The sequence below is a fragment of the Orcinus orca genome, chromosome 7, assembly GCF_937001465.1.
Source record: "Orcinus orca chromosome 7, mOrcOrc1.1, whole genome shotgun sequence".
In the NCBI taxonomy this organism is placed as follows: Eukaryota; Metazoa; Chordata; class Mammalia; order Artiodactyla; family Delphinidae; genus Orcinus; species Orcinus orca.
Genome location: NC_064565.1, coordinates 32432863 through 32456813, shown reverse-complemented (window position 1 = coordinate 32456813; position 23951 = coordinate 32432863). Strand labels below are relative to the sequence as shown.

Here is a 23951-nt window from a genome sequence, read left to right as displayed (position 1 = left end):
CTTTTTATTATTATCAGTATTCATTAATTTGGAATTATAAAATTCAACTTTGCATTTAAAAAAAAAGAGAAAGCTAATAAAAGATTCTTGCTAATGTTGAAGATATAACTGCAAAGAGAAAGGAAAAAATACCTCTCCAAGTCTGCTAGAAATAAATGTCCATAAATTCAATAAGAAAAAGCAAACTTGTGAATTAATTAATGCAGAAACTAGGCAAATAATAAAAAATGTGCAAACCACTTACTTTCCAGTGTTTTATTCACTCTTTTGTTAGTACAAAAACAAACAAACAAACTGCTCCTTGAGTTAAGAGAACAGCTACTGATGAAAAGCATTTTAATTGTTAAATTCCCCCATCCTAGAAACAGCCCTGATTTGAATTATAGGTGAATGATGCCCAATGTCTTTTCTTCTGCATCTTCTTCACTGAACCATTAGATTTAAAAATGAGAAAATGAATAGAAGTAATAAGAAGGAAAAGGTTAGAATTTAGGGGAATGTATTGCAAGTAGTTCTCTACCACACTGTAAAATCTTAACTAGAATATCCACATCAATGGAGAGACATGCAGTTGAAAAAAGAACTCAGCGTGAAGGTTTGGAAATACTCCAAACAACACAAATGTCAGGTCAGGCACCTAGGGACTGGCGTCTGATGATATCAGTGATTTGAGGTTAAAAAAAAAAATTTCCCTTGGGAATTTCTCCAAAGTAAGTTTTAATAAGTATAATTATTGCCTTCTGTTAAATATATAATCTAATAGCACTCTGTTACTGTACACCTTGCCTCAATTGTAGGATTATGTAATACTGCGGGCCTACTCTGTGCCGGATTCTATTCTAAGGGCTTAATGTGAAATGTCTCATTTTATACTCACAAAAACCTCTTAAGTGTGGAGTTTTGGAGTGTGGATACTGAGAGTTGGTGCCCAGCATCTTATAACTACCAGGTAATAGGATCAGGATTTGTACCTTTGTTGTCTAATTCCATAGCTTGTGCTCGTAACTACCCTTCTATATGTCTCCTTCTATGAAGCAGTTGATTTTATATAACACATTTTCCAGCAAATATGTGCAATTCCATCTTTCTCAAGTACATGATTTGAGAATGCATAATTGCATTAAACCATGGCCTACTGCTATAGTTGGTGACTGTATATCTTTCCAATTGCATGTAATTGTGTTTGTTTGTTTTTTTTAACCCATCAGTGCTTCAAAAAATACCAAATACATCTGTTTCAGGAGTTTACGCAGCCTCATTTTAAAGACTGGGTAGAAATTTCTGAGATCTTAGGACACGCAATCAAAAAAAAAAAAAAGTTAGCTCTTTGTTGCCACATGCAACCACATAAATACAGGATGCCTTATTCAGCAATACCGTGCGCACCATCACCAAGCAGTGTTTATATATGTACCTACGTAACTAAGGCACCGGTTGGTACCTAAACCAAATGATTTGCTAAGTCACCATGGCGATATGGATTAACAATCAGGCAGAACAAGTCTGGGGTCACATACCAAAGACATCCTACCCAAAGTCAAAGATCTTTATTGGAAATACAGAGTGGAAAGATTTCACTGAGCTTTGTTATCTCAGCAGTACACTAACAATGAACAAAAGATAAAAAAAACCCTCAAAGGTCAGCATGTCTTTGGGTAGCTAGGAAGCAAGTAAGCATTTTAGAAGCAAGATAAATGGCTCCAAAGCATAACCATATCTAATCCCCATCTAATTCAGCATTATGCCTAAGTGCCTTTGCACATGCTGCTTGAAACAGAGCCCACTCCATTTTATCCACCTGTTTAATTTCTAGTCATTCTTCAGTTATAGTAACAAAATGTTAAGGGTGACAAAGACTGTAACCGAAGTGATAACAAACTCACGTTTCTGAACACTAACCCAGATGCGTGCAAAGCAACATCTCACTGAGATTTCATAACAACCTAAAAGGGGTGTAGTATTATCACTGTTTTATGGATGAGCAGATTGAGTTTAAAAGAGGTAAAATAATCTGCCTAAGGCTGCCTCATTGATATGTACCAGTTCTGGGTTTCAAATACACAAGTCTTGTGAGTGACTTTGCAAATTTTTCTTTCCTGTGTATTCAAGACACAAAAGCAAATATCCTCTTCTCTATGAAGTCTTCCTTGTTCCGTCCTCCAAGTCCCTATATCACTCTTACACCCAGCAGAGTTGAGATCTTCACACACTCCCCATTTTGTGCTCACAGCTCCTAATATACACTGTTTTTAGAAAATATATTAAACACTAGTATATACTTTTTCATTTCTATCTTTCTACTAAACAACAAGTGCCTTGAAGGCAGGAACCATCTCCTATTTTTACTATAATTACTATAACAAATAGGTAAATAATGGATGAAGGTTAATTAAATCAGAGCAATCAAGGAAGATTTTAAAGAGCTAGAACCTTTGAGAAGAACATGAAGGTAAAGGTACAGGGAAGGCGAGGTGGGAGAGGCAGCGTAACAGCTAGATGGAAGCCTTGAACTGAAGCACAGTCTAGAGAATCCGTTGTGCTTGAAAAGTGCTGAATAGTCTGTGGTGATTGGAGTGAGAAGCAGTCTGGTGAAAGTGGGAATGCTAAGAGGTGGGACTGGATGTTGGGCCTTGGACCTCCTTATAAAGGAGCTTAAATGCCAGGCTAAACAATTGGGACATGGTTATGCTGACAAAGGGAATCATCAGATAATTTTGTGTTGGAAAAAGACACATTCAGGTAATTTTTTTCCTTTTTAATTAATTAATTTATTTTTGGCTTTGTTGGGTCGTTGTTTCTGTGCGAGGGTTTTCTCTAGTTGCGGCGAGCGGGGGCCACTCTTCATCGCGGTGCGTGGGCCTCTCACTGTCGTGGCCTCTCTTGTTGCGGAGCACAGGCTCCAGATGCACAGGCTCAGTAGTTGTGGCTCACGGGCTGAGTTGCTCCGCGGCATGTGGGATCCTCCCAGACCAGGGCTCGAGAGCCCATGTCCCCTGCATTGGCAGGCAGATTCTCAACCACTGCGCCACCAGGGAAGCCCCAGGTAATTGTTTTAAAACACTATCATTGCTTGCAATGTGGAAAGAATGGATTAAAGCAGGGTGGGAGACCAATTAGCAGGCTACTGTAGCAGTTTTGGGGTTTTTTTGGTTTTTTTTAACATCTTTATTGGAGTATAATTGCTTTACAATGGTGTGTTAGTTTCTGTTTTATAACAAAGTGAATCAGTTATACATAAACATATATTCCCATATCTCTTCCCTCTTTTTTTTTTTTTTTAGTAGTAATATAGTTTATTGTTTATAACTCACCCCATTCTAGATGAAGTAAAGCCTTAAGTATAAAAATAAAGCCTCAAAAATTCTAGAAGAATATATATAGATAGATAGATAGACTTTTCTGATTAAAATGGGATATCAGACTATATAAAAGATAGACATATTAACTATATAAAAATTAAAATTGTATAAGGCAAAGCAATCACAAAAAAAATTGCAGTAAGTAGTTCAATAAATCGTGGTACATCCCTGCCATGGAATAGCCTGCACCTATTACAACACCTATTACAAACAATGATTTAGGTCCATACCTGTAAGTATTGATAGATTTCTTTAATGTATTGGTGAGTGAAAAAGTAAGAATAAAGGGGTGTGTAAAACTATGATTCTATTTAAATGACAGGAAAAAGAAATCCAGACCCATATTTTAGGAGAAACTCTTGTTTGCTATTAATGACCTTCCTCTCATGTTGAAGGATATCTAATTATGATTCCCAGGCAGGTAAAGTGACATCAGTAGGTAAACTTGGAAAATATAAACTGTACATATTTCACGAATATCCATCATTTTGTTTATTTGGAGCTTGAGGATTCTTAGGAGAAGTGCTGGTCTGCAACTCCAGGGGCAGCTATTGGCCATGGAGAAGGCCATTGCTAAGCTACTATGCAGCTTTTGTCATGGAGTGAGCCTGCCCATGGGGAGGGCTAATTCTCCAGTCTCTACTCCTCTGTACCCTAAATCTAACAGGGCAGACCTTTGCCTTCCCCAGAGACACACAAGGTGGGGAACTGGCCCCAGCTGAACAGCACCTCCTACTGGGTGGCTAAGTCAGCCTGAATCTGAAACAACAGATCCATTTGGCTTTCACATTCTCCAGTTTAGCCTTGTATAAAAATGACATTGTTGTCCTCCATTTGCTACCTCTTTTGTTGTATTTCTCATTTTGTTTAGAACATAGGCAGTGAAAAGAGGAGTTATTATTCAACTCCCATCAAAGATAGAAAGACCATATACAATACTTATATATGATTATGTGATCATAGATAAGGGGATGGGGACTGCACACCAAGTTATTAATATTTGGTATAGCATTGGAAGGAGGAGAGATGACTGTGAAGAAACTGAGGAGGGAAAAGCTAAAAGTAAAAAATGCTATACTTTTTTTCACATGATTTAAGAATAAAAGTAAATGCACAATGTGTTCCTATTTTGGGGATATATTAATGATTGTGTATATATGAAAGATGCTTGAAAAGTTTCATCACTACAGAATTAATGGTGACATCTAATGGTGGCAGGATTTCTTTCATATACTTCTGAATATTGTTTGATCTCTTTATAAGACACATATTTTAAATTTTTTTGAAGTATAGTTGATTTACAATGTTGTGTTAGTTTCAGGTGTACAGCAAAGTGATTCAGTTATACATATACATATATTCATTCTTTTTCAGATTCTTTTCTCATATAGGTTATTATAGATTATTGAGTAGAGTTCCCTGTGCCATATAGTAGGTCCTTGTTGGTCTGTCTATCTTATATGTAGTAGTGTATGTATGTTAATCTTAAGCTCCTGATTTATCCCTCCCCCCACCTCACGTTTCCCCTTTGGTAACCATAAGCTTGTTTTCAAAGTCTGTAATTCTGTTGTGTAAATAAGATCATTGTATCATTTTTTAAAAATTAGATTCCATATATGAGTGATATATGATACTTGTTTTTCTCTGCCTGATTTACTTCACTTAGTATGATAAATCTCTAGGTCCATCCATGTTGCTGCAAATAGCATTATTTCATTCATTTTTATGGCTGAGTAATATTCCATTATACATATGTACTACATCTTCTTTATACGTTCCTCTGTCAATAGACATTTAGGTTGCTTCCATGTCTTAGCTATTGTAAATAGTGCTGGAATAAACATTGAGGTGCATATATCTTTTCTATTATGTTTTTTTTCCAGATATATGCCCAGGAGGGGATTGCTGGATCATATGGTAGTTCTATTTTTATTTTTTTAAGGAACCTCCATACTGTTCTCCATAGTGGTTTTACCAGTTTACACTCCCACCAACAGTGTAGGAGGGTTCCCTTTTCTCCACACCCTCTCCAGCATTTATTGTTTGTAGACTTTTTTTTTTTTAAATTTACGAATATTTCATTGTTGTAAAGTTAAAGCCATAAAAATAATCAAATGGCCTACTATCATACCGTTAGAAGAAAAAGAAAAAGGTGTTCATGAGAGTTCCATATTAGAATACAAGTTTTCCTTAGGCACCTGTTTATGTATGCTATTCTGCTCTTTACAATAAATAATTAAATTTAAAAGACTTAATTCCTCACTTATAAGACCTTATTAGTTTACAAATTACATATTGACCTATGCTAAATTTTATACCGACCCATGCTAATGAATTCAGTACAGAAAACAAAAAACACTGCACTCAAGCAAACTACACATATATATATATATATATATATATATAAAACTTATATGAGAATTGCTACTCCAGCTTTCTTTTGGTTTCCATTTGCATGAAATACCTTTTTCCATCCCCTTACTTTCAGTCTGTATGTGTCTCTAGGTCTGAAGTGGGTCTCTTGTAGACAGCAAATATATGGGTCTTGTTTTTGTATCCATTCAGCCAATCTGTGTCTTTTGGTGGGAGCATTTAGTCCATTTACATTTAAGGTAATTATCGATATGTGTGTTCCCATTCCCATTTTCTTAATTGTTTTGGGTTTGTTATTGTAGGTCTTTTCCTTCTTTTGTGTTTCTTGCCTAGAGAAGTTCCTTTAGCAGTTGTTGTAGAGCTGGTTTGGTGGTGCTGAACTCTCTCAGCTTTTGCTTGTCTGTAAAGGTTTTAATTTCTCCATCAAATCTGAATGAGATCCTTGCTGGGTAGAGTAATCTTGGTTGCAGGTTTTTCTCCTTCAACACTTTCAATATGTCCTGCCACTCCCTTCTGGCTTGCAGAGTTTCTGCTGAAAGATCAGCTGTTAACCTTATGGGGATTCCCTTGTGTGTTATTTGTTGTTTTTCCCTTGCTGCTTTTAATATGTTTTCTTTGTATTTAATTTTTGACAGTTTGATTAATATGTGTCTTGGCGTATTTCTCCTTGGATTTATCCTGTATGGGACTCTCTGTGCTTCCTGGACTTGATTAACTATTTCCTTTCCCATATTAGGGAAGTTTTCAACTATAATCTCTTCAAATATTTTCTCAGTCCCTTTCTTTTTCTCTTCTTCTTCTGGAACCCCTATAATTCGAATGTTGGTGCGTTTAATGTTGTCCCAGAGGTCTCTGAGACTGTCCTCAGTTCTTTTCATTCTTTTTTCTTTATTCTGCTCTGCAGTAGTTATTTCCACTATTTTATCTTCCAGGTCACTTATCCGTTCTTCTGCCTCAGTTATTCTGCTATTGATCCCATCTAGAGTACTTTTAATTTCATTTATTGTGTTGTTCATCGTTGCTTGTTTCATCTTTAGTTCTTCTAGGTCCTTGTTAACTGATTCTTGCATTTTGTCCATTCTATTGTCCATTCTATCTCCAAGATTTCGGATCAACCTTACTATCATTATTCTGAATTCTTTTTCAGGTAGACTGCCTATTTCCTCTTCATTTGTTAGGTCTGGTGGGTTTTTATCTTGCTCCTTCATCTGCTGTGTGTTTTTCTGTCTTTTCATTTTGCTTATCTTACTGTGTTTGTGGTCTCCTTTTTTGCAGGCTGAAGGTTCGTAGTTCCTGTTGTTTTTTGTGTCTGTCCCCAGTGGCTAAGGTTGGTTCAGTGGGTTGTGTTGGCTTCCTGGTGGAGGGTACTAGTGCCTGTGTTCTGGTGGATGAGGCTGGATCTTGTCTTTCTGGTGGGCCGGTCCACGTCTGGTGGTGTGTTTTGGGGTGTCTGTAGACTTATTATGATTTTGGGCAGCCTCTCTGCTAATGGGTGGGGTTGTGTTCCTGTCTTGCTAGTTGTTTGGCATAGGATGTCCAGCACTGTAGCTTGCTGGTCGTTGAGTGAAGCTGGGTGCTGGCGTTGAGATGGAGATCTCTCGGAGATTTTTGCTGTTTGATATTATGTGCAGCTGGGAGGCCTCTTGTGGACCAGTGTCCTGAAGTTGGCTCTCCCACCTCAGAGGCACAGCACTGACTCCTGGCTGCAGCACCAAGAGCCTTTCATCCACAGGGCTCCTTAATTTGGGATGATTCGTTGACTATTCAGGTATTCCATAGATGCAGGGTATATCAAGTTGATTGTGGAGCTTTAATCCGCTGCTTCTGAGGCTGCTGGGAGAGATTTCCCTTTCTCTTCTTTGTTCTCACAGCTCCCAGGGGCTCAGCTTTGGATTTGGCCCCGCCTGTGCGTGTAGGTCGCAGGAGGGCGTCTGTTCTTTGCTCAGACAGGACGGGGTTAAAGGAGCCGCTGATTCGGAGGCTCTGGCTCACTCAGGCCGGGGGGGTAGGGAGGGTCACGGAGTGTGGGGCGGGCCTGCGGCGGCAGAGGCCGGCGTGATGTTGCAGCCTGAGGCGCGCCGTGCGTTCTCCCGGGGGAGTTGTCCCTGGATCCCGGGACCCTGGCAGTGGCGGGCTGCACAGGCTCCCCGGAAGGGCGTGTGGCTAGTGACCTGTGTTCGCACACAGGCCTCCTGGTGGCGGCAGCAGCGGCCTTAGCGTCTCATGTCTGTCTCTGGGCTCCGCAATTTTAGCCGCGGCTCGCGCCCGTCCCTGGAGCTCTCTCAAGCAGCGTTCTTAATCCCCTCTCCTCGTGCACCAGGAAACAAAGAGGGACGTAAAAGTCTCTTGCCTCTTCGGCAGGTCCAGACTTTTCCCCGGACTCTCTCCCGGCTAGCCGCGGTGCACTAACGCCCTGCAGGCTGTGTTCACGCCGCCAACCTCAGTCCTCTCCCGGCGCTCCGACAAAAGCCGGAGCCTCAGCTCCCAGTCCCGCCCGCCCCGGCGGGCGAGCAGAAAAGCCTCTCGGCTGGTGAGTTCCGGTTGGCCCGATCCTCTGCGCTGGAATCTGTCTGCTTTGCCCTCCGCACCCCTGTTGCTGTGCTCTCCTCCGCGGCTCCCAAGCTCCCCCACTCCGCCTCCCGAAGTCTCCACCCGCGAAGGGGCTTCCTAGTGTGTGGACACTTTTCCTCCTTCACAGCTCTCTCCCGCTGGTGGAGGACCCATCCCTATCCTTTTGTCTCTGTTTAGTTTTTTCTTTTGCCCTAACCAGGTACGTGGGGGGTTCCTTGCCTTTTGGGAGGTCTGAGGTCTTCTGCCAGCGTTCAGTAGGTGCTCCGTAGGAGTTGTTCCACGCGTAGATGTATTTCTGGTGTAAACATATATTCCCATATCTCTTCCCTCTTGCGTCTCCCTCCCTCCCACCCTCCCTATCCCACCCCTTTAGGTGGTCACAAAGCACCGAGCTGATCTCCCTGTGCTATTGAAGTTTTTTAAAATATAAATTGAGAGCTGGAATCAAAGCATCAGGAATGAGGATGTAAGGATTATATTGACCTGAAAGACACTGCAGGCGTGAAATCAATGGCATGTATAGGGAGAAGAATGCATTTAAAGTATCTGAGATAACCTAGTCCATGCCGGAAGATGATATTACTATCAAGAACACTAGGTAAAGAATCCATTTGAGAGCTAAACAGTACAGTTTTGGCTGTCTTTGGTTTGTGCTACTTATAGGACAACCATGAAAGTATACCCAAGAGAATATTGGGAATTCAAACTTAGACAATGAAAGAAGTCAGAACTGAAGAATTCTACTTGGGAGCCATTAGAAAATAAGGGATGTTGGAACTTTGTACATCAGTGAGAAATACTGAGAAGAGGCTGTTAAATTTGGTTCTTCAGACCTCAGTACTAACTTTCAAGAGAGAAATTTTCTACTTAGGAAAGTGGATCTGTTCCCTGACCTCATTCATCATTGCCATATGTCTAGCAAGTGATATCTAATCCTTCACACATAATGGGTGCTCAGTATATATTTAGAGTGGCTGAACTAATTTGTTTTGAAGACACTGAATAAAAGTAACAGACAAAAATAATCGTTGGAAAAGGGGAAAATTGAAAGAACACAAAAGTATTAAAAAAAATATATGAGAAAAGATGGGATCCATGATACAGGTAGAGCAGGTGACAGTGCCAAAGAGACAAGGCACTTGTAAGTGGGTGACATTATGCTTAGGATCTGGAGTTAGACAGCTTGGGTTTAAATGCTACTCCCCCATTGACTGTCTTTGTGACCTTGAGCAAAGTCTCAAAGTCTCTGAGTATGAGTTTCCTCAGCAGTAAAATGAAGCTCATATGGCTCCTACAGAGGGTTGTTGAGGTGAGAGTCATATCAAGAGTGAGCTCAACTACAAGTGACCCTAAACTTGATGACAGTGGCATAAGTATAATGATGGTAAGTCAATGTTTATCACATTTTGGCTTAATGTCCGGATCAGCATAGAGTAGAACTTACCTAGGTTTGGGGCCGGGGTTGGTAGGTCTCATGAGAGGTGAAGGGAGGCATCAGTGAGATGTCTAACTACATTCATGTTCTATTGCTGCTGTAACAAGTGACCACAATTTTTTAAAATTAATTATTTTTGGCTGCGTTGGGTCTTCATTGCTGTGTGCGGGCTTTTTCTAGTTGCGGCGAGCAGGGGCTACTCTTTGTTGCGGTGCACAGGCTTCTCATTGCAGTGGCTTCTCTTTGTTGCAGAGCATAGGCCCTAGGTGCGCAGGCTTCATTAGTTGTGGCATGTATGCTCAGTAGTTGTGGCTTGCGGGCTCTAGAGTGCAGGCTCAGTAGTTGTGGCGCATGGGCTTATTTGCTCCGTGGCATGTGGGATCTTCCTGGACCAGGGCTCGAACCCATGTCCCCAGCATTGGCAGGAGGATTCTTAACCACTGCTCCACCAGAGAAGTCCTGACCACAAATTTAAACCACACATATGTATTATGTCACTGTTCTCTAAGTCAAAAGCTCAACACAGGTCTCACTAAGCTAAAGCCAAGTTGCCAGCAGGGCTGTGTTCCTCCCTGGATGATCTGGGGAGAATTTGTTTCCTTGCTTTTTCCAGTTTTCTGAGGATGTCCACATCCCTTCAGTCTTGGCCCCTTTCTTCAAAGCCATCAGTGTCACGTCTCTTTGACTCTTCTGTTGTCACATCTCTGTAACTTCTCCCTGCATACCTAGATTCCTCCCCAGGAGACAAACAATCTTAGCAATTTCTCATATTCCTTTACAGAGCTAGTTAATGCATACACGGGTAATAAATACGTTTAGTCTTTACTCAGATGGTAACAAGCTGACACACTGTTTTATAACCTTGTCTTATTACTTAGTAATGGAGCTTGGACATATTTCTCTATCAGTACCTAAAGAGCCACCTTGTTCTTTTTCAATATGTGAAAGGTAATCTAGGACTTTTCACCTTTCCCGTGCAAATTAATGTTTTCAGCAGGGTTACAAATAGGCAGGAGGAGGGAGTGAGGCTGGTTTAACAGAGCTATTCTAATGCAGTTAGTAGGAGGAGAAGCAAATAGGTTGTTCCACGCTCTTCTGCCTTAAAATGAGAGAATGAGAACAGAGTTTGGGGATGCTCCACCTCCTCCACAGTCACTGCTAATTGTATTTTAATACTAGATCTTTGTATGATGAGCGATATTATATTTCAAATTATACTGCAATACATAGAGGGTCTAATTTTTTATAATGTCTTTTTTTTTTTAACATCTTTACTGGAGTATAATTGCTTTACAATGGTGTGTTAGTTTCTGCTGTATAACAAAGTGAATCAGCTATACATATACATATGTTCCCATATCTCCTCCCTCTTGCATCTCCCTCCCTTCCACCATTCCTATCGCACCCCTCTAGGTGGTCACAGAGCACCGAGCTGATCTCCCTGTGCTATGCGGCTGCTTCCCTCTAGCTATCTATTTTACATTTGGTGGTGTATATATGTCCATGCCACTCTCTCACTTTGTCCCAGCTTACCCTTCCCTCTTCCTGTGACCTCAAGTCCATTTTCTACTAGGTCTGCATGTTTATTCCCATCCTGCCCCTAGGTTCTTCATGACCATTTTTTTTTTTTTTTTAGATTCCATATATATGTGTTAGCATACAGTATTTGTTTTTCTCTTTCTGAATTACTTCATTCTGTATGACAGTCTCTAGGTCCATCCACCTCGCTACAAATAACTCAGTTTCGTTCCTTTTTATGGCTGAGTAATATTCCATTGTATATATGTGCCACATCTTCTTTATCCATTCACCTGTTGATGGACACTTCAGTTGCTTCCATGTCCTGGCTGTTGTAAACAGAGCTGCAGTGAACATTGTTGTACATGACTCTTTTTGAATTACGGTTTTCTCAGGGTATATGCCCAGTAATGGGATTGCTGTGTCATATGGTAGTTCTATTTGTAGTTTTTAAGGAACCTCCATACTGTTCTCCATAGTGGCTGTATCAATTATGTTCCCACCAACAGTGCAAGAGTGTTCCCTTTTCTCCACACCCTCTCCAGCATTTATTGTTTCTAGATATTTTGATGATGGCCATTCTGACTGGTGTGAGATGATATCTCATTGTAGTTTTGATTTGCATTTCTCTAATGGTTAGTGATGTTGAGCGTTCTTTCATGTGTCTGTTGGCAATCTGTATATCTTCTTTGGAGAAATGTCTGTTTAGGTCTTCTGCCCATTTTTGGATTGGGTTGTTTGTGTTTTTGATATTGACCTGCATGAGCTACTTGTAAATTTTGGAGATTAAATATAATGTCTTCTTATTTAGGAAAAAGGTCAAGTGAAAAACCAAAGCACCCCAATCTCTGATACCAGAGGTGTGGTAGAGATCTATTACTATAAAGATAAATATTTCAGAAAATCATGGTTTTTGTTTGCTTAATGTTTGTGAAGAGAAAACAACATATTTTAGCTGCAAAATTTATGTTGAAAACTTAGAGGTTTGAATAGAATCTTTAATATTCTTTCTAAATATGAAATTATAATAGGATGGGAAAAATGTCACTAAAAATCGTAGAATGCCTATTATATGTGAGAATCCACCCCAATTTTTTTTTTTTTTTTTTTTTTTGCGGTACGCGGGCCTCTTACTGCTGTGGCCTCTCCCGTTGTGGAGCACAGGCTCCGGATGCGCTGGCTCAGCGGCCATGGCTCACGGGCCCAGCCGCTCTGCGGCATGTGGGATCTTCCCAGACCGGGGCATGAACCCGTGTCCCCTGCATCGGCAGGCGGACTCTCAACCACTGCCCCACCAGGGAAGCCCCCACCCAAATTTTTGAATTACTATATTTTTCAGTCTTGAATAAATTTTGAAGATGGGTGTTATTATATTTATTTTACATAAAAAGCCTTTGATTATTATCTTTGACCATTTCTAAGTATTTATGCATACATTCTATTATATTTTTAAAAATACTATACTATATATTCATTTTAGCCGCAGAAGTACTGCAAGGTAACTCTACACTATAGACTGCAGGGAAAAACAAGTAGATCTTGTTTGAATTCTACCACTCGCAACATGTGTATTATTGAATATCCAAGACTGAGAATTAAAATTGAACTATCAGGATTGCTCTCAGTCTGGGTTTGTGAATGTTTAACAGGTGCCCAGAAGAGATGAAATTTGACATGGTTATTTTCCCTAACAGCAAACATTTTGTGAATCTGCGGGACATGGGATTTGGTGGTGACTGCTACATATGTAAGGATTTTAGGTTAAACCTGTCTTTCCAAATTACTGTTTATAGGACATAGCTCAAGTGTCATTTTATCTGATGGCCACAAGCAGAACTAGTCATCTGTCTCCTCCTTCCATAGCATGTTAAAATCGAAACATAGGTCTGTTTGCATATCTGTCTCAACAAAAGCTGAGTGCTGAGATGGCAAGGTCTACTTTCTTGATTATGTTTCTATCCAAATATGGCAAAATATCTGGGACTTTGATAGTAACTGTTTGTAGAAGGAATGGACATTATCTGGATTATAGTATTTCTCGCATAACCTAACCTACTCAATTCCTTTTAGTGTTTAAATCGTAGGTAGACCTGTGTCTTATGCTTTGAAGTCAAAAGCTTGTTTTTTGAGAGAAGGGTTTGATTTGAAGGATCGCCTTTTGGAAATTAAAAGTTCTCTATTGGATGTTTTATGATGTTAGATTTTTGAGCAGCTACATAGGATGTTCTGTATACATTTTAATTTTATGCCAACTACCATCGTCTTCTTTAATGTTTCTCTTTGTGTGAAATAAAAATTCAGAGAATGATTCACCACCTCTGGCATGTCATTTTAATATTTCAGAAGAGTGGTATTGGCAACTTAATATTTGAGCACAGGAGATTTTTAGCTTAGGAAATCAGGAAAAAGTACAAGGAATCCAGGTAATAAATATGTTTCAATGATACCATAATAGTACAAGTTCATCATAATGGCTGTTGTTATAATATGTTTTGTCTCAGATTTTATATTAACTAAATTCATTGGTATACAAGTTAGAAATTCCAAATTGCTCTTCAATTAACTTAGAAGTCAAGCACTGCTTTGTAACAGAGTTCCCCTATAAAGTAATCAAGAGCACTTCAATAATGACGTTGTCTTTGGCTTCCTATGGGGCTCAAGTTATTAGTGCAGATAATTCTAAACATTTTTCTCACCTAACTCAATTGTTATTGAAATTACACTCTTGGAAACTCAAAAATTAAAGCTAGCCAAATAAAGCCATCTTTGAATTTCCCTTTAAGAAAACCTAAATTAGAGGACACACTGTAACACACTTATAAATGCACCTCATAATAATGATAATCTTTAAACATGACCAACTTTGTATCTGTCAGTCAACACGAGGGTGTAATGTTTTGTGGTTCTTATACAAAATGACCAGCATACTCCCAAATATTTTTGTGTTAAATTTCCACAGGATCTTGGCTTCTTTCAATTTGCATAGATAGAGTTGTGTGACTTTAGTCTTATTGCTTAATGCCTTTGAGTCTCCATTTCTCCATTGATAGAAAGAGAGGATTAAATGAAATAATGTGTGTGCTAAATTGTTGATGGTCTATTAAGCAAAAAACAAGATTTAAATACTAGTTCATTATTTGAACAGCCTAGCTTAAGTTAGGGGCTATTTGTAAAATATACATTTTTGTCAGGATGCTTTTGAAATAGTAACATACTTTTTTTTTTTTTTTTCTTTTGGTCTGGAAAGCTCATTTCTGTAATTTTCTGTCTGCCTAACATAAGGCTTGACTAACTATGATCTGCAGCCCAAATCTGGCCTGTGGCTTGCTTTTGTGTGACGCTCATGGTTTTACATTTTTGAATGCTTGAAAAACATCAAAAGATTTCGTAACACGTGAAATTTTATGAAATTCACATTTTGTTATTCATAAATAAAAGTTTAGTGGAAAAGGGCCATGCTTATTTATTTTCATAATGTCTGTGATGTCTTTCATGATATAATGGCAGGGTTGGATTATTGCAATAGAGTGTATGCTCTACAAAGCCTGAAATATCTGTGCTCTGGCTCTTTGGAGGAAAGGTTTGCAGACCCCTGGTCTAATCCTGCAACCATCACCTGAGTTGGAAATAGCAAATATTCTTTATAGCCTTTGATTGAAAAAATCAGAAATACCTAAAGAACTGGAAAATGGGAACAATGAAATTACTTTACGATTTGATTGAGAAAACCAGAAATAGCAAAAGCAATGGTGTGATCGTGGACACAGTGTAATTCATGTCATCGATTGCTTCAGAAATATGCCCACTTTCAAAAGCAAGTTAAAATGACCAGAGGAAAAGCTGAATCATCATGTCTGTGTTTCCTCTGTTTCTCTAAATGCTGGAAACACATCCAGTTCTACTGCTTGACTATATCCTAACCTAAATATTTGAGAGCAGCTTCCCGAGACACCACTGTCTCTCTGCACCAAATTCATGATAATCATACACAGTTTGCATTTCATCTCAGGAATGCTGGCATCACATAATCATTGATAAGGTTTGCCTGTTTTGATCATAATTCATGCAGGCTTACAACTCCTCAAATTTGTTATTTGTATAATATAAATTGAATGCCACGAACATGTAGCTTACTGAACATATCTCTGTGTGCACACCTAAGTCTTATTTCCAAAACAGTTGCTTCCAGAAAAAGTTCCTTCCAGTATGTCTTTTTCTGTAATCCATGAAACTAACGGATGAAAGACACTATGTATGAGTAGATGTGGATTCATCACTGGCCCACCTGTATTTAGGGTTTAAAATGAACCATATTTCCAAAGTCTGAATGATCTGAGGTTCATAACTCAGTTATAATAGGTTGCTAGAGTAATGAGTGATGATTTTTGTAGAATAAAAAAGGTAAAAAGTATTTTTAGCGGTGATACCAGAGAAGAGCTGTTAAAGCTTTGCACTTTACTAATCATATTCTTGTCATTTACTATACAAGCTAGGGAGGGAATCTTTGAACTAAAGCTCACATGGTAATAATTGAAGACAAATGGACATATCAAATTATTACATCAAATACCTTCTGCTTTTTGTGCTCTTTGACACTAAACGTCTTTGGGATTCTCTGAGATACTAGAGTCTACAGAAATCATGCTCAGAACAGCAACCACATGGTTGTTGCATGGACTCCTTGAACAAACACACCAGGATTTTTTTTTTTTCATCCTACGTATATGAACATATATGCATAGACATGTGTGGTCAGTAGACACAGAAACAAATTTACACATCCTCATGACCCATTAAAATTTAGTAAAAGACCACAGAGAAAATAGAATACTGTGAGTAGATTTCAGGACATAGGACGCAATTTTCTGAAAAAGCTTCCATTTCAGAGGGTTTTGCAGTGTGGAGTGGATGCCTTGTGCTGATGAGACACTGTATTAAGGATGGAATTCCACAAAGGGATTGTTAGGGAGTCTGGAAAGGTGTAGATCTGTTGAATGAAGCTGGACTTACGTGTTTACACAAGCCCCATCCCCACTCTAGGTAAATGAAGTCCTGGAATATTTCCATATATCAGAAAACCTCTCATTCTCTATCAGTTTGATTCTTTATCATAGTGGCAATAATACCAGCCTACATTCACATAATGTGATAATTCTCAAAATACTTGTGACTATACAATCTATTTTTAAATTCACTGAAAACCCATGAGATACATAGAATGGCAGTAAATATTTATACTTTATAATTAAGAAGACAGATTCAAATAGATCAAGTGACTTACCTCAAGTTGCACAGTTCATGTAGAATTGAAGTTCAAATAAATTTTCTTTGACTAATGTTCTTTGTATTATAAAACAATAATTAAACAGTCGGTCTCATTTTCCCTTTTTAAAACCCTGATTCATATCAGTCCACACTAAGATGATCAAAAGTCAAGGAAATCTAGTTATTTCTTCCATTTTGTTTCTTCCTGTTACTATTAAGATATCAATTATTTTCATAGCTCCAAATAAATAATGATGCTACTTCCTGCTGACTATGCTTTATTTATCTAAAATTCCTATAAGCCATTAAGAAAATAAACAGAATTTTGATATATATTTTCTCAATTTATAGGTTTTCATTCATTACATTTCTCCCACATGTACTTCCAATAAACTGATAAATCAGATCGCATTCAAATGAATCCATACTAAAAGAAGTTAATTTTCTGTAATTCTGTGATAAAGCAATGGTTAGGACAAGACAGAATGTGCTCTTACCTACCAGTTTGTGATTCTTACCTTTGGAAAAATCATTTTCTAGTTGCCCTTGAAAAGTAATGTTTTTATTCTTTTTCCTATTTTCTCCTCATTGTCTCAATTATAGATTATAGCAAGAGGATGGGTACAAGGAAAACTAGTGAGAAGATTTTTTATTTCAAAAATGTGTGTCCTGGGCTTCCCTGGTGGCGCAGTGGTTGAGAGTCCACCTGCCGATGCAGGGGACACGGGTTCGTGCCCCGGTCCGGGAAGATCCCACATGCCGCGGAGCGGCTAGGCCCGTGAGCCATGGCTGCTGTGCCTGCACAACTGGAGCCTGTGCTCCGCAACGGGAGAGGCCACAACAGTGAGAGGCCCGCCTACCACACACACAAAAAAAATGTGTGTCCTCCTGACAGTTTAATTTCCTGGTCTCTGACACAGATACTTTGATCATGTATTTTCAGTGATTCTAATGAAATGTCAGGCTCATAATTTACTCACATTCTCCCCTCTTCTATGACATGAGAAAAAAAAATGTTGTGTTTCCTTCATCTCTTAAATTGCAATCACTTTTGTTACAGTGCTGGTCAAATAAGTGTGTTAAGTGTTGTATGTGCTTCCCCAAATAAACTTAACTTCCAGAGGAGTTTCTAACCAGCATTCTCAGCAGTTTGCTTTGAAAAATTGTTGCTAGGACATAACTGGATGTGCAACTTGACCCTCCCCTGGACTTCTAGCAAACGATGTTTTATTTTATTGATAATTTCCATTTTCCTTACTTCAGCTATGTGGCTGTTTAACTTTGGTGTCTCATTACTTGTGCTTCCCTAATTATTGATACACTATTAGTTTAGTAGAGCGCTCACAAGGCAATTTTTATAATTGCATCATGCAACCTTATAATGTTCTTTAGAAAGAAACAACGGTCCATTTAATCATTGCAAGTTAAAACTACTATCAGTGGGAAAACTATTGGATTCATTTCAGGAAAAAAAATAAATATTCTAGTTGTAAAAAAGAAAAAGTTAAAGGACATAAACTTATAAAAATGTTTTTTCAGGTTTATTCATTGGAGTTTATCTTGGATGCTTTCTGGAATTTTAGTGATATTTCACATTTCTTAAAATTTTAGCCATTAGATAAAAATTTGGAAAAATGTAGGTCAACATTCAGGTTACCACAGTGAATGATCAAATGCTTCAAATGACTTAAAATAATTAGACTAGTTCATGAAACATTCTTCCTAGTTCATGGAATGATGGTTTGAATAAAATTTTGAAGTGTCGTGCTTTGGGGATCAAAGCAGGTCAATGTATTCCATCTTCATTTACCATTTATAAAGGAGTATTATACTGAATTTGAAACAATCTTGCGTTTATATTGAGAGTTCCATTGTGTATGTGTTGTTTTTGTGAAATTATAACTTGATATATCTAGTAAGTAGATTTTATATAAGTCATAGGTGTATACTTAGGCTATGCAGTTGTCAGTGTTGATGAAGTAATTAATGATTACAGATGTAGGAGTATATTTCAGAAATAATCAAATGGCTTCTCCTCTAAAGAAGGGGGTTTCTTAAAAATTGTTCATTTGGGTTTTGAAGTGATGAAATAGATACTGTTGGAGGTTAATTAACCTTTTTCCACTACTGGGCATCGTTAAGAGTTTCCAGACGGCAATTTATTAAATTGTCCCTGTGGAGCATGTAAAGTTGCTTTTCTGTGTAAAAGTATCAAACTTTTGCCTGTGGAATAGTTGATTCAACAGGAAAGAGCCTTCCTTTCACTTGATTTCAATTACTTTGCCCTACTTTTTCACTAAAGCACCAAAAAAGCCTGAATCCTACATCTCAGTCCAATTTACTTACGTCTTCTTTACTACCATTTCAATTTCAGGAATCCTAGAAATGGCAGTTCCTTTGAGTAGTGAAAGCTCACAGGAGAATCTAGAATCCTATCTCTCCGAGCTCCAACATATTTACAAAACTGTAATAGTCAAGATATTACCCCATTATTTTCCTCAGTGGCAGCTTTTATTTTAGCCATGAACCAATACCATATTGCAGAATTTATAGATAATACGTTTTGCTAGATTTTATGTGCATAAAGAGTTAGAAGGGAAATAGTCAGTGACTACTGTGAAAATAGATTGCTTCTAGAGATGTGTGTGAGAAAACACGGACCCAGTTGAGGAAGGACGGCAGGTAACAGAGAGGTCTGCTCATTCAAGCCTGCGTATTTAAAGTGTTACCAGCAGACACTGAGAGGGATGCAGTAGAAAATAGAGCAGTCAGGTAATTATTAGACGATGGACTAGCAAAAATGATTGGGAAGCACAGAGCCATGTTAGAGAGCCTCGGCAGGAATTGATGGCTGTATAAAAGTTAAAGACAACCCAGGCCTTGAAAAGAGAAGTCATGATGCTAGAAACCAATTTTAGAAACTAAAGGGAAAGTGTTGGTGTTCAAAAAAGGTACACCAAACCACCAGGAGACAAAAAAAAAAAATTAAAAAAAAAAAATTGAAAGTGTAGTCTTTCTGTGAGGAGGTCATAGATTTTCTTTCTCAGCCTCATGCCCTGAAGTATACTGGTTTTAGGACCAAAAAGAAAATGCCCTATTTGAACTCCGAAGGGAATTAAAATGCTGTACAGCATTCTCTCTTCTGTTTTTAGTTTGCAGCCTCTGGGCAACTGCCAACCACCAGTAAAAAGCTCCCTATCTCACGGTGTATAATTCTGGTATGAAATAGGCAGCAAGTACAAATGAGATCTTGACCAGAACTTGTATATCTATACAAATTTGTTTCCCTGTTCTGTGTGCGTTGAGTTGGAAAGACAGTGGCTTATTTAGACCTTAGGAGTGATGATTTGTGTTGTCTGAGAGTTTGGAATTAATATGCTCATAGCAAGAGAGATTTAGGTACTCCTGAAACACTACTGAGTGCTTCTCCCATTGGGTTATTTACTTACTTCTCCCATTGGGTTATTTACTTAACAGTCTTTAAAAAAATAAAAACGGACCATCAAAAACCTTTATAATGTTTTGATATTTAAATGTATGAGAGAATGATGTGAATCTTCCGGTAGAAATGGAAACCTAAAAATAATTTTAAAATAGTTTTAAAATAATTTTGAATGTAGTTAATGCCCCTCATTGGTCAGCACAATTTTATTTTCCATTTCATAGTCTCTGGTTGGTGTTTATTCCTCATTTGAACTTTCACTGACCAGCTCCATTTCACAGTAATATGTATAGGACAAATGTGTTCTGTGCATACAGAGAGTCTATTTTTGAAGGACTGCCCTGCAATTCTCTTTTAATCCTCTGATTCAGAAAGTGGTGGAAAATACATATCTACGTTTTGGGACCTAATGAAGTCGTGTTAAATTTCTTCTGTGTGTGTATATGTGTGTGTGTGTGAGAGAGAGGGGGAGAATGACTAACCTCTCTTGATGAAACATTCCTTGCTTCTATCAACTTCAGATATAATATGTAAATTGAGACAATTTAACTAAAAAGAAAATATTTGTACAAGCTCTTACAGCATAAACCTGGGTAGAAGACAAACGTTAGATCTGTTGACATGGCAAATGTTAAGTGAAAATCAGGATGTCGTTTACAATCATGGAGTAACTTGATCACAAGAGTCAGGCAAGCAATTAGGTACCAAAACCCTCAAAGCTGAGCCATTGAAACAAAGAGAGACAGGACAGTGGCCCCCATGGACCTCATCCTGAGCAGAGACTTCAAGTGGTTAAGACAATCATGTAACAGTAGTCATTTGTGACAATATCACTTGATGGTATCCTCATCTGAGTTAGGAGATTCTGATATTTGGTTGTGAAAATTTGGATTTCAGGTAAGAAGAGAGTTAAGAGGCAGACTTCATGCAGTTTATTAAACTTGTGAATAGTGTTTACCCATAATTGGCTTTTTGAGTAAATATATAAATGTATGCTTACCTAAATGCACCTGTGTGCCAAAACAGAGATTGCTTCCTTTCAGCATTTAGTTTTCATGAAAAGATGCAAATGGTTGGAACATTACTACATATAATTGTAAGGAAAAAAAAAAACATGAAGGAAGCTGTTGCTTGCTTTCTCTATAAAAAATGCTCTATTTCATACCCTGAATTATGAAAGTATCAATGATTTCCAAGAAAATAATCCTAATATTGAAATTTCCCCAGGTTTTGTTTTCAGTGAAAATGTTAGCCAGTTATTATCAAGTTTTGGAGTCTTATTTCTCTTTAACCTATGTTTGCCACCTTAGACATATGCCTTTGGATGAGTTAACTCTTGACTCTGTGTTTTTTGTGGGGAGATGGAGATCAATTGACTGAGACACTGAGCTAGTTGGTGAACTTCATATGCCTGATCTCTGTGTATGCCACACCTTTACAATGTTTTTCGACTGTAGGCTTTCAGCTTCTCTTCTAAAACAAAACAGCCATTCTGAAAATGGATGCCATAAGTTATGAGGGGTCCTGGAAAAGGTAGCATGTTGTTCTAGAGAAAATCCATTAATAGGAGAGAATGATTCAGTGCCCTATTGAGAGTAAAGAGGTGTATTCATCTTTGCATATGAATAACTCATCCTTTGTGTCAGAAGATAATACCGCTTTATCTATGCTCTGCTATTACTTAAAAGACCAAAACTGTTCATGCTGGGAAAAAGAAAAGGAAAATAAACTAGAGTGAGTTGTTAAAACAACTCTTCCATCTTCTAACTTGGACATGTTAATGAAATGTATCTTTCAAATCATATAGATAATTCTTGTGACTTAGACTGGGAAATGTTTGGTCAGGCATAAATCACTGATTAGTATGGATGGCTTTATTAACTATGCTTAAGAGTAATGCAGTTTACTTATTAAGTTCATAAATTATAATCTAAAAGGAAGGTGTTCAAAAAGCACCTGAGAAAATGAGTCCTGATCATGGCTACATTTTGAACTCTTCAAACTCTAATTGATTTCTCTATAGAGGCTCTTATTTAAATGTAAACCCAGTGATGTTGGTATAATCACCTCTTAGACCTATGAATGTTTAGCTTGCAACCATACAACTAGGATCTCTCTAAAGATATTTACATGATCACAAGGGAAATAATACAGATATTTCAGACACTATGAATTCATTCTTCTCAAACTAGTCCAATAAGCAGCTGTGTTTATCTATTAGCCAATATACCCTATTGGAGAATGACTAAGGATAAAATTGGCAAAACAAACCATGACTTTTCTAGTCTGTTACACTCCAGTAAGGGGCTAGCACTTTTAATTTCTGTTTTCAACAGAAGCAGCATAATTAAGTATAGTGGAATGTCAATATAAGATCTATAATGCCTCTACCCCATGCACTTGTGCTATGTTCCTACAAAATAGTTTGACATCTCTATACTCAAAACTTTTTATTCTCTTTGGGTTTGATTTTTAATTACAAACTTGAGTCTGAGAGAATAGAAATGGTTCATAATTGTTTGACCATGCTGAATCATTTACGTTGCCTAATCCATCCTCATGTAACGTGACCAGCTTGCTTTGCAAAACAGATCAAAATTTAATTTCTTTCAATTGTCTTTCTCTATTGACTTTGGTGTGCTCTTGGTTAAGCAGCAATCTTTTCTGAGAAATGGTTTATTGTTGCAACATTTTAAGCAAATCAATTACCTTCCTGTAATGCAATAATATTACAATATGCAGGCAACCATAGCTTCCATTCTACATGACACAGTCGATTTTATGAAGCTGTAAACATTCATATCAGTGCTATTTAGTCTGTAGTAATACAATTTGAAAAGGAGATATTGGCCAAGTTATGTTAATATGTTATTTGAAAAAGCTCCATAAGTCAGTAGCTCTTTGGAAAACAGACATACAAGTTTCAGGTTTAGACGTTAAAGAGTCAAAACTATGTGGGAAAATACAGAAGTGGTGACAAAACGAGTACTGAGTCTTTCTTGCACTAGGAAATGACTTGTTTAAATAGATAGCTTTGCTACTCCCTCCCCAATGTGTGTTAATTATTCATGGATTAAGTCTCCCAGGTGTGCCCCTGTATTCTATAGCTACATCCATCCAATAAGGCTTTACCACCTTCTCACTCATGTTTCTTTGTTTTTTCTGGCATGTCTTGGTAGAATGCTTAACTAAAATGTTTACAGATAAATTAGGATGTTTCTTTTCTTAAAAGCTTCCAACAGCTTCCCATTGAATTTAGGACAAAACGCAAACATCCTGAGGCTGCACACAACCCATATGGTCCTGCCTGCCCCTCCGAACTTTTCTATTGTCCCTCCGCCATCTCCTCGCTGTGCTCCAGTGGGCTTCCTCTGTTCCTCAGATGCACTATGTTCACTCCCACCTCATGTATTTTGTATTTGCCATTCGCTAGGCTTGGAATACTCTTCTTCACAGCTACCTCCCACCCATAATTTGGACATCAATTCAAATGATACCTCCTAAGAGAGATCACTTCCTCATCACCCTATCTGATACTTGTCCCCTCCCTAACTCTTAAACATCTCTATATTGTTAGTCACTTGTTGTTTTCGTCAAGGCACTTGACATTATCTGAAAGCATTGGCTTTTCTCCTTGTTTATTATCTGATGAGAGTAGAGACATTGCCTTGTTCGCTGCTGTATCTTTAGCACCCAGAACAGTGCACATAGGAGGTATTCAATAAACATTTGTTGACAGAGAAATGAATGAAGAAGGTATAAATATTCCAAGTGAGCATTTGAAGAGACTATTTTACAGGGGTCAGAGATAGAGTCACTCGCCAGGTGGAAAGAATAATTCTTTCCTGTTCTGTCACCTTGCTGTAATAAATGCACTTTGGTGATATTGACCTTTTTATGCAAACCTCATTCTTTATTCTGCACGCTGTCACACTCCAGAGAGGAGAAATAATCCAACCTGTAACTTTATTAATGAATCAACCTTATT

General features: G+C 38.1%; 1 protein-coding gene across 1 annotated transcript in view; it reads left to right on the top strand.

Moving 5' to 3' along the window:
- Window positions 1-23951, top strand: part of LRP1B (LDL receptor related protein 1B) — a 1810989-nt gene that overhangs the window by 615891 nt on the left and 1171147 nt on the right. The window lies entirely within an intron of this gene.